Source organism: Macaca thibetana, chromosome 18 (assembly GCF_024542745.1).
Source record: "Macaca thibetana thibetana isolate TM-01 chromosome 18, ASM2454274v1, whole genome shotgun sequence".
NCBI classification, from domain to species: Eukaryota; Metazoa; Chordata; class Mammalia; order Primates; family Cercopithecidae; genus Macaca; species Macaca thibetana.
Genome location: NC_065595.1, coordinates 57,470,713 through 57,486,424, shown reverse-complemented (window position 1 = coordinate 57,486,424; position 15,712 = coordinate 57,470,713).

Below are 15,712 nucleotides of genomic sequence, written 5' to 3'. Positions count from 1 at the left end.
GGCAGGCACCTATAATTCCAGCTACTTGGGAGGCTGAGGCAGGAGAATCGCTTGAACCCAGGAAGCAGAGGTTGCAGTGAGCCGAGACCACACCATTGCACTCCAGCCTGAGCAACAAGAGCAAAACTCTTTCTGAAAACAAACAAAACAAAAACCATGCTTTGGCCTGCATGTAGTGGCACAGGCCTGTAATCCCAGCATTTTGGGAAGCCAAGGAGGGTGGATTGCTTGAGGTCAGGCGTTTGAGACCATCGTGGTGAAACCCCGCGTCTCCTGAAATACAAAAATTAGCCAAGCATGGTGGTGGGCGCTTGTAATCCCAGCTACTCGAGAGGCTGAGAGAGGAGAATTGCTTGAACCCAGGAGGTGGAGATTGCAATGAGCCAAGATCATGCCACTGCACTCCAGCCTGGGCGACAGAGACTCCATCTCAAAAAAAAAAAAAAATGTTTTATTGAGCACCTACTATATTCCAGGATTAACTATTGATGAGCTGGATCCTGGTTCACAATTACTTCTTTGTGATTTCCACCAGCATGTATTGAATAATTAATACATGTGGGCCGGGCGCGGTGGCTCAAGCCTGTAATCCCAGCACTTTGGGAGGCCGAGACGGGCGGATCACGAGGTCAGGAGATCGAGACCATCCTGGCCAACATGGTGAAACCCCGTCTCTACTAAAAAATACAAAAAAAAAACTAGCCGGGCGAGGTGGCGGGCGCCTGTAGTCCCAGCTACTCGGGAGGCTGAGGCAGGAGAATGGCGTGAACCTGGGAGGCAGAGCTTGCAGTGAGCTGAGATCCGGCCACTGCACTCCAGCCTGGGTGACAGAGCAAGACTCCGTCTCAAAAAAAAAAATAATAATAATACATGTGAATAATAGTGGGACCAGGGCAGGAAGGGGAGACAGTAATGAATTAAAAAAATCCCTGCCCTTTGAAAAATCTATAGTTCAATACTCTCTCTCTTTTTTTTTTTTTTTTTTTTTTTTTTTTAGGAGAAAATGTTTTCGCTGTGTTGCCTGGGCTAGTATCAAACTCTTGGCCTCAAGTCATCCTCTCACTCAGCCTCCTGAGTATGAGGGATTACAAGCATGAGCCACCACACCCAGCTTCTTTAAAAAGAAAAAAAAAAGTTGTATTGATATATGATTGACATATAGACATCGTATATGTTTAAGGTCTACAACTTGACACTTGAGGGATTAAAGAGAGGTAAGATTTTAAAAGACAGGTGAATAACTAAGGGAGAAGGGGTGAGTAGCGGGTAAGAGGGGGTGGGGAGGGGCTGTGGAAAGGAGCATCTGAAGTGAACCTTACAGGGAGAGCTGAGGGAGAGGGCATTCTTGGCTTCCTGTCCCTGTAGGATTATAAAAGATGTTACCACCCAAATACCCTTGAAGCTTGAAATCAGCCCACAATGTCCAAAGGAGGGGCTCAGTGAGGAGCTAAGGAAGAGGAATTAGCACTTCTTTAACCTGTCTTTTGCATGTATATTGTGCTTGTGATATTTTTTGGTGTATAGATTATTTTCTTTCTTACGGAGTTAAATCTTTGTTTGTTTGTTTGTTTGAGATGGAGTTTTACTCTGTTGCCCAGGCTGGAGTGCGGTGGTACAATCTCAGCTCACTGCAACCTGCGCCTCCCGGGTTCAATCGATTCTCCTGCCTCAGCTCCCGAGTAGCTGGGACTACAGGTGCACACCACCATGGCCGGCTAATTTTTGTAATTTTAGTAGACATGAGGTTTCGCCATGTTGGCCAGGCTGGTCTCGAACTCCTGACCTCAGGCTATCCACCAGCCTCAATCTCCCAAAGTGCTGGGATTATAGGCATGAGCCACTGCGCCTGGTCACTTATGGAGTTAAATCTTTCTGGATGGTGTGGTATATTGTATTTTCCAAGGGTGGCTGCACGAATATATATTCCATTCTAGATGCTTTTCTTAGAATGTGACCTTAGCAGGCCACATTAAGATGCAGAGTTTGTGTTCCTTCCCCTTGAACCTGGGTGGAACTTTGTAACTGCCTCAACCAACAGAATGTGGCAGAAGTGACATCCAAGGCTCAGTCCTAGAAAGCAATGTGGTTCTGGGGGACTCTCTTGCTCTCTCTTGGGATGCTTCTGCTCTGAACCCAGCCACCATATTGTGAGGAAGTCCAGGTCACACGGAGAAGCTAGATGTGGATGTTCTGACCAAGAGCCCCTGCTAGATTCCCAGACAATCACCAGACAGGTAAGCAAGGAGGGCTTGGGGCTTGTGATATAACTGACATCTTGAAATGATCGTTGTGGCTTCTGGAGACTTGATTGTGGGGAAGGGAACTGCAGACCAGCAGTGGAAGCAGGGAGACCAGACAGGACTGTGTAGAGTGTCCAGGAGAGAGATGATGTGGTTTGCATTAGGGTTAAACCCGTGGAATATGTGAGAAGTGCTCCTATTTGGGAAATGTTTTGAAGATGGAGGGCACAGGACTTGCTGATGGACTGAGTGGAGGGTGAGGGAAAGCAAGAACTTACTGACAATGTCTAGATTTCTGGCCTGGGCAATTGGGTATCGGATAAGCGAGGAAATCACTTATTGAGATGAGGATGCCTGAGGGATGAGCAGCTTTGCAAGGCAGGGACGATCAGCTTGACCTGAGCAAGTTCTATGAGAAGCTTGTTAAATCTCCAAGTTGAAATGCTAAACAGTTTAGATTTGTGAGTCTAGAGCTCAGATGAGAGGCCCAATTTAGAGATATAAACTTGGGAGTCATTACAGATGATGTTCCAGACGCTATTGCTTTGTTTTTAAAAACAAAAAAGAAAAAAAAATTGGCCAGGCATGGTGGCTCACACCTATAATCCCAGCACTTTGAGAGGCCGAGGTGGGTGGATCACAAGGTCAAGAGATTGAGACCATCCTGGCCAACATGGTGAAACCCTGTCTGTACTAAAAATTCAAAACTTAGCTGGGCATGGTGGCGCATGCCTGTAGTCCCAGCCAGTTGGCAGGCTGAGGCAGAAGAATCGCTTGAACCCGGGAGGCGGAGGTTGCAGTGAGCCGAGATCACACCACTGCACTCCAGCTTGGTGACAGAGCAAGACTCCGTCTTAAAAAAAAAAAAAAAAAAAACCCAAACTTAGCTTAAACCAGCTATTTCATTTGCCCACCAGTTAGGTGGGCTGGGAATCCAGGGCAGGGCACAGAAGAAATTGTTAGTCTCTACTCCACAGTGTCTGGGACTTCAGCTTGGAAGACTCAAGGATTGGAGTCAACATGAGAGCTGGGACATCATCTGGAAGCATCTTTACCCACAGACCTGGCTGGTTATTCATTGGAACCTCAGCACAGGCTGTCAACTGGGATACTTACAGTGCCCTCTCCATGTGGGTTGGGCTTCCTTCCAGTATGGCAGCCTTCGGGAGTTGGACTACTTAGATGGCAGCTTTCCTAACCTAGCCTTGGAAGTCACACAGCATCATCTCTACTCCCTTCTGTTGGTAACAAGAGAGTCACAAGTCTGCCTAGATTGAAGATCCCTTCTCTCTATGGAAGGAATGTGAAGATCATATTGGAGAAGAGCATATAGAATGAGAGATACTATTGGACCAACTCTGGAAGACAGACTCTGTCACAGCTCACAGAACCTTGTCGTTGGATGAGATACTTAGGAAGCGAGTGTAGATAGAGAGAAGTCCTGGACTGGCCTGGGGACACGCAACATTTGGAGACTGAGAGGAGGAAGGGCCAGTGGGCAGAGGGAAACCTGGAGCAAAAGACATTTCTTGCAGTGACTGCTACTTCCTGCTGAAGTTCCTTAGGGAATGGGGTCAGGATAGTTCCCTCTCTCCTTCCTCCATCTGTGTGGTAAAATATACATAGCGTGACATTTACCATCTTAGCAATTTTTTATTTTATTTTATTTTGTGAGACAGAGTCTCACTCTGTTGCCCAGGCTGGAGTACAATGGCGCAATCTCAGCCCACTGCAACCTCTGCCTCCTGGGTTCAAGCAATTCTCCTGCCTCAGCCTCCCTAGTAGCTGGGACTAGCTAATTAGCCCCAGCTAATTAGCCACCACACCTAGCTAATTTTTATATTTTTAGTAGAGACAGGGTCTCACCATGTTCGCCAGGCTGGTCTCAAATTCCTGACCTCAGGTGATCCTCCCACCTCAGCCTCCTAAAGTGCTGGGATTATCGGGGTAAGCCCCTGTGCCCGCCACCATCTTAGCAATTTTTACGTGTACAGTTGAGTGGCATTAAGTACATTCACATTGTAGTCTAACCATCACTACCATCCATCTCCATAGCTCTTTTCATCTTGTAAAACTGAAATTGTACATTAAACACTAACTCCCCATTCCCTCTTCCCCCTAGGCCCTGGCATCCACCACTCTGTCTCTATGATTTTGATGACTCTAAGTACCTCATGCAAGTGGAATCAGTGTATTTGTCTTTCCATGACTGGCTTACTTCACTTAGCATAATGTCTTCAAGACAGGACAGGTCTTGCATCAGCTGCAAGCCAGGGCCAGAACCAGCCATCCCTGGTTCTGGGACATCCATGGGCATGGCCTGGGGGCTCACTTGAGCAAAATTCCATGGCCTCACCAAGGCAACCAGAAATGCCCCGTACCTCCATTGTGCACAGGCTCAGTCTTCCAAAACACTGGAGTGTGGGAGGGGGTTGCCTTAGACCAGCTAAACCCATTTTTTTAGAAAACCATTTTTGCCGCTTTCTTTAAGAGCTAAAGAATCCTCCAATTTACTCAACTCTAAAAAAACCCTTAACACCCAAACAGTGGCATCTGGACATAAATTTAACTTGATTTCAGAGTTTTCTCTAAGAATAGCTGGTGAATGTTGCTTTACGTCTTGGAGAATTTCCTAAGCTAAGAGAGGCCAAAGATAAGGATGATTTCACTTCCAGGAAAGAAAACTGCCATTTAGTTCCCTAAATGGCAGATCCCAGGTAACAGTACAAAACAAATCTCTCTTTACAAAGCCCCTGCTATGGTAGTTAAAATAAACAGTCTATGTGTTAGAGTTGGAAATTCTATTGTTACACAGATATCTTGCTGAAATGGGTTCTGACCTCCACAAAGAGTTCTCAAGAATGAAACGCATGCTGTTCCTTTAATGTTGTTTTTGCTCATGCAAATGACATCCTATTACACCCACGGATGCTTAACTACTAAGTTAAAACAACTACATGGCGATTTTGATCACTCCAAAGTCCCCTCACTGTTTTGTGGTTTTATGTAATTCGCATATTGTGTACAAAAAGACTTGACCTGGAGCCAGCAGCAAGAAATGTGTAATTAGAAACACTTCCCGAGGAAACGAGGTGACAAGTGAAGGCCTGAGGATTTCCGAGGGAGCCTGGAGCTGCAGATACTCATTATGGGTACTTGAGAGGCACAGCTGCCCCTGCTGAACGCCATGTCAAACGCCGTCCGCTGGATGCCAGCGCGGAGACCAGCCCCGAGCCAGAGACGGTGACTATGGCAACACGCCGCTCCATTTTTCAACTTTTCATTGCTTAAAAGGAAATTGCTTAGGCTTCTTCTCTTTTTTTTCCTTTTTCTCCCTACCAATTTCAGAGTTTGTACCAGACTAAATGTTAGCCTCCAGGTCTAACATTTCCTGGGTAATTAGTGACCAGCTGGGTGAAGTGCTTTTGGCCTTACCTCCAGCCTTGGCAACTCCAGCCAGTTATTAATTGCCGCACTGGGAAACACTTCCCAATCAAGCTATTATTTAATCAAAATAAAAGAAAATGAACTATGATTGCTGTCAACAGCAATGATCAACTCTCCGTAGGAGTCTAAATGGGAACTGTGGAGGTTCTCACCGGAAGTGTTCCTCGGGGTCACATAAGCAGGGCAACGTGAAGTTGCGTGGAGTACCTTTGGGAACTGGTTCTCGTGGGAGGAGAGAATGTGAACTGACAGGAAGACCCAGAAAGATTACACACACCCTGTCCTAGATCTCGGTCATTCATAGTCAGTATAACCTGTAACTTTGATGTTAAGCCGGTGCCCCAAATGCTGCCGTGGGAGTGTCTGAAGGGGAAAACACAGTCCACAGAAGCATTTGGGCCACTTCTATCAGCAGTAAATAGTAAAACCTGTAACTACCATAATAACCACACTTCCTGAGTACCCCCAGTGTGCCAGGCAGGCACTGTGCCCCCAGGTTTATACTCAGATCTGATCTAAGAGGTCCCCACATTGCCACTGTGGGGAGAGTACAATCACGATCCCTCTTTCACAAGGACACTGAGACTGAGAGAGATGAACTTGGCCAAGACCCACCACACCCTGGTGTGAGTAGCAGAGCCAAGACTTGAATTCTAGTCTCTGCATCAAGCATTTGCTTTTTTTTTTTCAAGCGACAATATAAACATAACATAAAGTGACCATCTTAACCATTTTTAAGTGGATAGTTCTGTGGCAGTAAGTACATTGACATTGTATGCAACCATCACCACCAACCATCTCTGGAACTTTTTCATGTCTCCAGCTGAAACTCTGTACCCGTTAAACACTAACTCCCCATTCCCTCCCTCCCCAAGCCCCTGGCAACCACTATTCTGTCTCTAAGAGCATGATGATTCCATGGACCTCACTTGAGTGAATCACACACTATTTGTCCTTTGGTGACTGGCTTATTTCACTGTGCATAACGTCCTCAGGGTTCATCCATGTTGTAGTACGAGTCAGAATTGCCTTCCTACTTAGGGCTGAATTGCATTCCATTGTTTGTATACACCATATTTTGTTTATCCATTCATCTATAGATGGACATTTGGGTTGTGCTCATGTTTTGGCTCTTGTGAATCATGCTGCTACGTTTACTACTTTTTTTTTTTTTTTGAGATGGAGTTTTGCCCTTGTCATCCAGGCTGGAGTGCAGTGGCGCGATCTCAGTTCACTGCAAGCTCTGCCTTCTGGGCTCCAGCGATTCTCCTGTCTCAACCTCCCAAGTAGCTGGGATTACAGATGCCCATCACCACGCCCAGCTAATTTTTTGTATTTTTGGTAGAGGCAGGATTTCATCATGTTGGCCAGGCTGATTTTGAACTCCTGACTTCAGGTGATCCACCTGCCTCGGCCTCCCAAATTGCTGGGATTACAGGCATGAGCCACGGTGCCTGGCCGCTACATTTAACTCTTAACCTTTACTAAAATTCATTGCACCTAGGAGCAGTTGCTCTTCAAGGATAACACATAGCTCACAGACTGCCTGTCACACCCCAACCTCAGAGAATCAGAGACTACCACGGGGCCCATCAGGCCACTAGGCCAGGTGCCACTCCCCTGGCAGGGAGAGAGGTGCCTGTGGCCACTGACCTCATAGGGTTCCGCCTCTCCACACTGGCACGCTGCGGGAGGAATTTCAGTGTTCAATTCCAGGCTGTTTCTCTGAGTCTTAGGTTCTGGGATAAACAAGTTCCTTCAAGTCCAAACTGCTCAGATTCGACTTTATGCTAGATTCCTCACCTGGAATCCTGCTCCAGGACTGCAGTCTCATCCTCCAGCTCCTGCAGGCTTCTTCTGAGCTGGTGGGTCTCAGCAGGGATGGGGGAAGTGGCACTCCACACCCAGGGGCCACCACCCACAGGAAGCTTTGTGGACATGTGAGGGGCATATGTGGTTGTCATAATGGTTGGGGGACACTGTTAATACTTATGTGAGGCCAGGGACTCAGGTGACCTGCAGTGTGTGAGGCAGTCACCCACAACAAAGAATTGTTCTGCATCCTGAACTAATTTCAAAAAACCCATTAACATTTGTCTCCTAAGCTTTGTGACCTGAGTGCCACCTGCCTCCCCAGTTCCTCTCCCTCCACTCTCATGCTTGAAGATAAGCTGTTTTGGGGCCAGGCGCAGTGTTCACGCCCGTAATCCCAGCACTTTGGGAGGCTGAGGCAGGCAGATTCACAAGGTCAGAAGTTTGAGACCAGCCTGATCAACATGGTGAAACCCCGTCTCTACTAAAAATACAAAAATTAACCATGGTGGCACGCACCTGTAATTCTAGCTACTCAGGAGGCTGAGGCAGGAGAATCGCTTTAACCTGGAAGGCAGAGGTTGCAGTGAGCTGAGATCATGCCATTGCACTCCAGCCTGGGCAACAGAGTGAGATTCCGTCTTTAAAAACAAAAAACAAAAAACAAAAAAAAACCCTACTGTTTTCTCTGCTTAAAATGCCTATTTTTCCCCTTTGTCTGGTATATGAGGGATTCTTTCTTTCTTTTTTCCTTTTTTTGGAGACAGAGTCTCATTCTGTCACCCAGGCTGAAGTGCAGTGGCACGATCTCAGCTCACTGTAACCTTTGCCTCCCAGGTTCAAGAGATTCCCCTGCTTCAGCCTCCTGAGTAGCTGGGATTACAGGCATGCACCACCACACCCAGCTAATTTTTGTATTTTTAGTAGAGATGGGGTTTCACCATGTTGGCCTGGTTGGTCTCGAACTCCTGACCTCAAGTGATCCACCCATCTCAGCCTCCCAAAGTGCTGGGATTACAGGCGTGAGCCACTGCGCCCGGTGGGATTCTTTCTTTAAGGCTCAGATTAAATGTACCTATGTATGAGACTTCCCCAGAACTTCCCAGTAGCATGTGTCCATCCCTAAATGGCACCTCGTAGCTCTTGGTATGTTCATGCATTTCAGAAACACTTTTTTCTTTCTGAGTACCTACTGTGTGCCAGGCACTAGGGTAGGCTAAGAATTTAAAGATGAGTAAGACAGAGTCCTTGTCCTCAAGGAATTCCCAGGAGAGTCAGAGACAGACAGTGATCACCATGCAAGGCAACAAGTGCCAAAGAGAGGAGGACTGCAGTGTGGGAGCCGAGGAGCCATGAAGGAGCCTTGGGAGTCTTGGAAGACTCCACTGGGAAGAGGTGGTTTAAATTGGGTTTTGAAGAATCGAGGAGAATCAGCCAAAGAAATGTGCCAAGATGCTGAGCTGAGATAATTCCACAGGGCTGCAGTGTAAGAGGCAGATCTAGGAAGGTGGGTCCAGGAAGGTGGGCAGGGCCACATCCTGACAAGTCACTGCTGTTAATGATGAAGAGCAGGGAGCCTGTGTAGCCTTGGATTTCTTGGGATAATGCCTCCCAAGGCCCTGCTTGGGACATTAGGCACTCATCGGCCTCCTGCCTATGCCAGTGGAGCAGGGGTTCCCTCCAAGTCCTGTCCCGGAATGGTTCTGTTCCCAGGGAGGATAGGAACTCGAACTTGTGGAGCAGCTACTTGATGTGCCAAACACTTGTGTTCTCTTCAGCAAGAGGATACTTGCTGGTGTGCCTGGGAGACTGTCCCAGGATAAATGGGGAATGTCTTTCTAGAATGTTAATTTCACTCAAAGATGGGGGAGGGAAAATCAATTAGTGTAAATGGTAAATAATTTAAAACATTATTTTTATATCACATCAATAGTGGATATATTATGGGGCAGAATGCTAAAGTAATACACATTTTTCTTAATTTCATTTATCATTTGAAAAGGTAACACAAGCTCATGGTACGAAATTCAAAACGTATAAGAGTTTAGAATAGGCCGGGTATGGTGGCTCACGCCTGTAATCCCAGCACTTTGGGAGGCCAATGCGGGCGGATCGTGAGGTCAGGAGTTCAAGAGCAGCCTGGGCAACATAGTGAAACCCCATGTCTACTAAAAATACAAAAATTAGCTGGGTGTGGTGGCATCCAGCTACTTGGGAGGCTGAAGCAGGAGAGTTGCTTGAACCTGGGAGGCGGAGGTTGCAGTGAGCCAAGACCGGGCCATTGCACTCCAGGCTGGGCGACAGAGCGAGACTTCATCTCAAAACAAAACAAACAAACAAAAAAGAGGCAAGGAAAACCCAGCTGATGTAGTATAGTATGGAAGATCTCTTCGGATGGCAAACGGACGATATGGTATATCTTGTGACCCACTTCTAGGAATTTACCCTGCACATATACTAACACATAAAAATGAAGAGTATTCGGGATCATGTTAGTTGTAGTGTCATTAGTAATAGGAAAATATTGGAAATGGCCATAATAGGGCTGGTTAACAAATTCTGATAGATTCATATAATGAAATATTATGCAGTCTCACTATGTTGCCCGTGTTGGACTTGAACTTCTGAGTTCACTGCAGCCTCAGCTTTCTAAGCTCAACTGATCCTCCCACTTTGGCCTTCCAAGTAGCTGGGATTACAGGCACTTACCACTGTGCCTGGCTGGAATAATCTACGATTGTGTTATAAAGATCTCCAAGATGTAGTGTCATCTGAAAAAAGCAATCTGTGGAGTAGTGCGTATTTTATGTTACCATTTGCATTTTTTAAAAAAACCCCACATACATAGGTATTTACTTAAACTATATATAGAATCTCTCTTGGAGGGTACCCAAGAAAGTAGAAATAGTGGTTGCCTCCGGGGAGTGAAGCTGAGTGGCTGGAGAACAGAAATGTAAATTTTGTGTGTGTGTGTGTGTGTGTGTGTGTGTGTGTGAGAGATGGAGTCTCGCTCTTTCTCCCAAGCTGGAGTGCAGTGGCACAATCTCAACTCCCTGCAACCTCCGCCTGCCAGGTTCAAGGGATTCTCCTACCTCAGCCTCCTGAGTAGCTGGGATTACAGGTGCCCGCCATCACACCCAGCTAATTTTTTTGTATTTGTAGTAGAGATGGGGGTTTCACCATGTAGGTCAGGCTGATCTCGAACTCCTGACTTCAGGTCATCTACCCGCCTTGGCCTCCCAAAGTGCTGGGATTACAGCCATGAGCTACCGTCGCCAGCCTTCCTTGCCTCTTAAGTCTATACACAGTAAACAATAGTGTGTTCCCAATCTTTCTGACCCATGCCAATCTGACAGGTGAAAGCTGTATCTCATTAGAGTCTATTTGCTCTTCCTGTATTATGAAAGAGGTGCAGTCTCTCTTTTTATATTCAAGGGGCCTTTGTGTCTCACATTCTGGGAACTGATTCTTCATCTCATTCACTCGTTTTTCTATTGTGTTACTGGCTTTTTCTTATCAATATTTAGGATTTCTGTAAATATTAAGGGAAGGCATTTTTGTGATATGAATTGCAAATACTTCCCACCAATAATGTTTCTCTTTTGATTTTGTTTTTCTGCCCCATATAATTATTTCTAATTTTTTCTTTTTGTAGCTGAATTTACTTTTGTTTTTCTAGCTTCTGAGTTCTATGTTATACTTAGAAAGGCTGCTTCTTTATCTGAGGTGATTAAAAAATACTCTCATTAGTTCATTCCATCAAAAGTTTACTAAGCCCTGACTCTATGCCAAGCACTGTCTGGGTGCTGGGATTGCCAGGCTGAACAAAACAAACCATGAGTACATGTTTTGAGGGTTTTTTTTTTGTTTGTTTGTTTTTTGAGACGGAGTCTCGCTCTGTTGCCAGGCTGGAGTGCAGTGGCACAATTTCAGCCCACTGCAACCTCTGCCTCCTGGGTTCAAGCAACTCTCCTGCCTCAGCCTCCCGAGTAGCTGGGACTACAGGCACACGCCGCCACGCCTGGCTAATTTTTTAAAAATTTTATTTATTTATTTGTATTTTAGTAGAGATGAGATTTCACCATGTTGCCCAGGCTGGTCTCGAACTCCTGAGCTCAGGCAGTCCGCCCGCCTCAGCCTCCCAAGGTGCTAGGATTATAGGCGTGAGCTACTGCACCCAGCCGACCCCTGTTGTTTTATCTGCCTCACAGCTCCCTTCTGAGAATTCCCCACCACACACCATCCATCAGCTTCCCAGCAGGAACACCAATTAGCTGAGACCCCGCCCACTTATGGGTCCAGGGCCTGCTTAACACAGACTTTGCCAATCACAGCCTTTCTTTGTAAATCTGAAACGGAAACCCAGAAGGTCTAATGTCTGTCAATTACAAAAGTGGTAATCCATCAGAGTCCACACTTCCTGCCCCATGGGCCAGAGAAGCAGAGGAACCTAATCTGCAGAGGGAGCCTGAATTAGGCATAGGGAGAGAGTCGGGGGGCAAGAAAAAAAGAGTTCCCACGGGTCCATGTCCGTGTTTGTCAGGTGTGCCGGGGCTCAGGCTGTACTCCCATCTCAATGTTCCTTGAGACCCTCCTACATCCTTCAATTCTCCTGAAGCTTTCGCTTAGGTTTCTGTCACCTGCAATCAGAGTCCTAGAAAGTAGCTGAGATGTCCCTCATCCTGGATAGATTTGTCTCTGATGCCTTCTCTCTCTTTTGTTTTTTAAATTTTTTTGAGACCGAGACTCACTCTGACACCGAGCCTGGAGTGCAGTGTTGCGATCTCGGTTCACTGCAGCCTCCACCTCCCAGGTTCAAGTGATTCTCCTGCCTCAGCCTCCCGAGTAGCTGGGACTACAGGCGCATGCCAGCATTCCTGGTTGATTTTTGTGTTTTTAGTAGAGACGGAGTTTCACCATGTTCCCATGCTGGTCTTGAACTCCTGACCTCAAGTGATCTGCCTGCTTCGGCCTCCCAAAGTGCTGGGATTACAGGTGTGAGCCATCGCGTTCAGCCTCCAAAGTCTTCTCTTAGGTATATCACAAAAGTGGGCCAGGAGGCTGGTTCAGCAGCTGAATGGTGTCCCAGAGGGCAAATGGAGTATGATTATGGACAAGGTCCGGGGCTCCAGGGGCCGGCGTTCTCAGCCACTCACTGTTGGAGGCTGTGTCACCAAACTGGAAGACTGTCAGTACAAACTCAAAGCCTGCTTCTCTTTCAGTCTGATACAAGTGAAATTCTGATTTTTACAAAATGAGAACTTCTGACCCTCTTCACTGGACGCTCCCGTGTAAGGGTGTAGAACAGGAACTCGGGCCCAAATTTAGCCAGCGTTTTACCCTCAAATCTGTTCTTTCCCGCCTAGGGCGCTTTTGGTTCTTTCAGGAATTACAGCTGCCCCCTAGACTGGAGATCTGGAAATCAGTTTTTCCTCATAATGTCTCTGGTACTTGACCCTTCTTTTCCATTCTCACTGCCAAGTCCAAGTTTTATTGTCTCGGGCCTGAATTGTTGTAATGGAGTCCTAAGTTAATGCCTCTGCACAGCCTGAAATGCCATCTCACATGTAAACTAGAATCTAAATTCAAATATTGCCCTCTCTGTGGGGCTTCTCTGTCCCCAGGAGTCACCGTCCGTAGTCACTAACATCTCAGACGTTAACTATCCAGGGATCAGCCATGTGACCTGAGGCTTAACTCCATGGAGGTCAGTTTCTTCATCTGTCAGATGGAATAAACAGCAGGGCTGTGGTGAGAATTCAATGAAACTGTGTATACAGAAATGACCACTTGCTGGGCACTGTGCTCATGCCTATAACCCCAGCACTTTGGGAGGCCCAGGTGGGAGGGTGGCTTGATTCCAGGAGTTCAAGACCAGCCTCGGTCACCAGGTTGGGTCAATATTAGCAAGACCCTTGTCTCTAGAAAAATTTTAAAACTAGCCAGGCACGGGGCACAGTGGCTCACGCCTATAATCCCAGCACTTTGGGAGGCAGAGGCAGGCAGATCACTTGAGGTCAGGAGTTCAAGGCCAGCCTGGCTAACATGGTAAAAAATACTCTACTAAAAATACAAATACAAAATACAAATCTCTACTAAAAATACAAAAATTAGCTGGGCATGGTGGCGGGCACCTGTAATCCCAGCTACTCAGGAGGCTGAAGCAGGAGAATCGCTTGAAGAAGGCAGAGGTTGCTATGAGCCAAGATTGCACCACTGAACTCCAGCCTGGGTGGCAGAGGGAGACCCTGTCTCAAAAAACAGACAAACAAACAACAACAACAACAATTTAGAGTTAGCTGGGCATGGTGGCGGGTGCCTGTAATCCCACCTACTCAGGAGACTGAGGCAAGAGAATTGCTTGAACCTGGGAGGCAGAGGTTGCAGTGAGCCAAGATTGCACAATGCCACTGCACTCCAGCCTGGGTGACAGAGCAAAACTCCATCTCAAAAAAATAAATAAATAAATAAAACTAGCCAGGCATGATGATGCACACCTGTAGTCTCAGCTATTTGGGAGGCTGAGGCAGGAGGACCACTTGAGCCCAGGAGTTAGAGGCTGCACTGAGCCATGATCACACCACTGCACTCCAACCTGAGCAACAGAACAAGACCCTGTCTCTAAAAGAAAAAAAAAAAAAAGAAATGACCATTTCAGGGCTTGCACATAAATGGTAACCCACCCTTGTCCCCTTTGCTCACTTTGTCTTATTTTCTTAGCAGGCTGTTAACTCTTTGAAACCTGGAAACTTGGCCGGGCGCGGTGGCTGAAGCCTGTAATCTCAGCACTTTGGGAGGCTGAGGCGGGCGGATCACGAGGTCAGGAGATCGAGACCATCCTGGCTAACACGTGAAACCCCGTCTCTACTAAAAATACAAAAAAATTAGCCGGGCGTGGTGGCGGGCGCCTGTAGTCCTAGCTACTTGGGAGGCTGAGGCAGGAGAATGACGTGAACCCGGGAGGCAGAGCTTGCAGTGAGCCGAGATCACCGCACTGGACTCCAGCTTGGGCGACAGAGCGAGACTCCCTCTCAAAAAAAAAAAAAGAAACCTGGAACCTTGCCTTGCCCTTAGTGCCTAGCAGACAGCATGGCACAGAGTAGGCACTCAATGAATGTCAGATGAATAAATACGTAAATGGAGGAATGAATCAGAAAAACCTTTCCACTCCTTTAGACTTTCTCCTCAATCCTTTATGCATATTTTCCAAACTAATGACTTCATTTTGACTTTCGACAAACGTATTACTTCTTGTTTAAAAATGATCTATGCTTCTCTAGTACCTATAGGTTCAACTTTTAAATTTTAGATTTGAGGCCCTGGTAATCTGGCCTGAGACACAGTTTTTCAACTCATCTGTTATTCACCACTACAATCCTTTTAATCTAGTTGTCCTGGCACGTCTATTCATTATTGTCAGCTACCTCCAAAAAGCCCTTTCCCTTTTTCTTTTTTTCTTTTCTTTTTTTGAGATGTAGTCTCACTTTATCACCCAGGCTGGAATGCAGTGGCGCATTCCTGGCTCACTGCAACCTCTGCCTCCTGGGTTCAAGCAATTTTCCTGCCTCAGCCTCCTGAGTAGCTGGGATTACAGGCACGCGCCCCCATGCCCAGCTAATTTTTGTATTTTTAGTAGAGACAGGGTTTCACCATGTTGCCCAGGCTGGTCTCGAACTCCAGACCTCATGATCCACCTGCCTTGGCCTCTCAAAGTGCTGGGATTACAGGCATGAACCACCACGCCCCGCCCTTTTTTTCTTTTTTTTTTTTTAAGACAGGATCTCACTCTGTCACCCAGACTGGAATGCAGTGGTACAATCATGGCTCACTGCAGCCTCAAACTCCTGGGCTTCATTGATTCTCCGGCATCAGCTTCTAGTGTAACTGGGACTATAGGTAAGTGCCACAATTACACCCAGCTAATTTTTTTGTGCTATTTTTTTTTTTTTTTTTTTTGAGGCGGATTCTTGCTGTGTCGCCCAGACTGGAGTGCAGTGGCACGATCTTGGCTCACTGCAACCTCTGCCTCCCGGGTTCAAGCGATTTTCCTGCCTCAGCCTCCTGAGTAGCTGGGATTACAGGAGCCCGCCACCACGCCTGGCTAATTTTTGTATTCTTAGTAGAGATGGAGTTTCACCGTGTTGGCCAGGCTGGTCTAGAACTCCTGACCTTATGATCCACCCACCTCGGCCTCCCAAAGTGCTGGGATTACA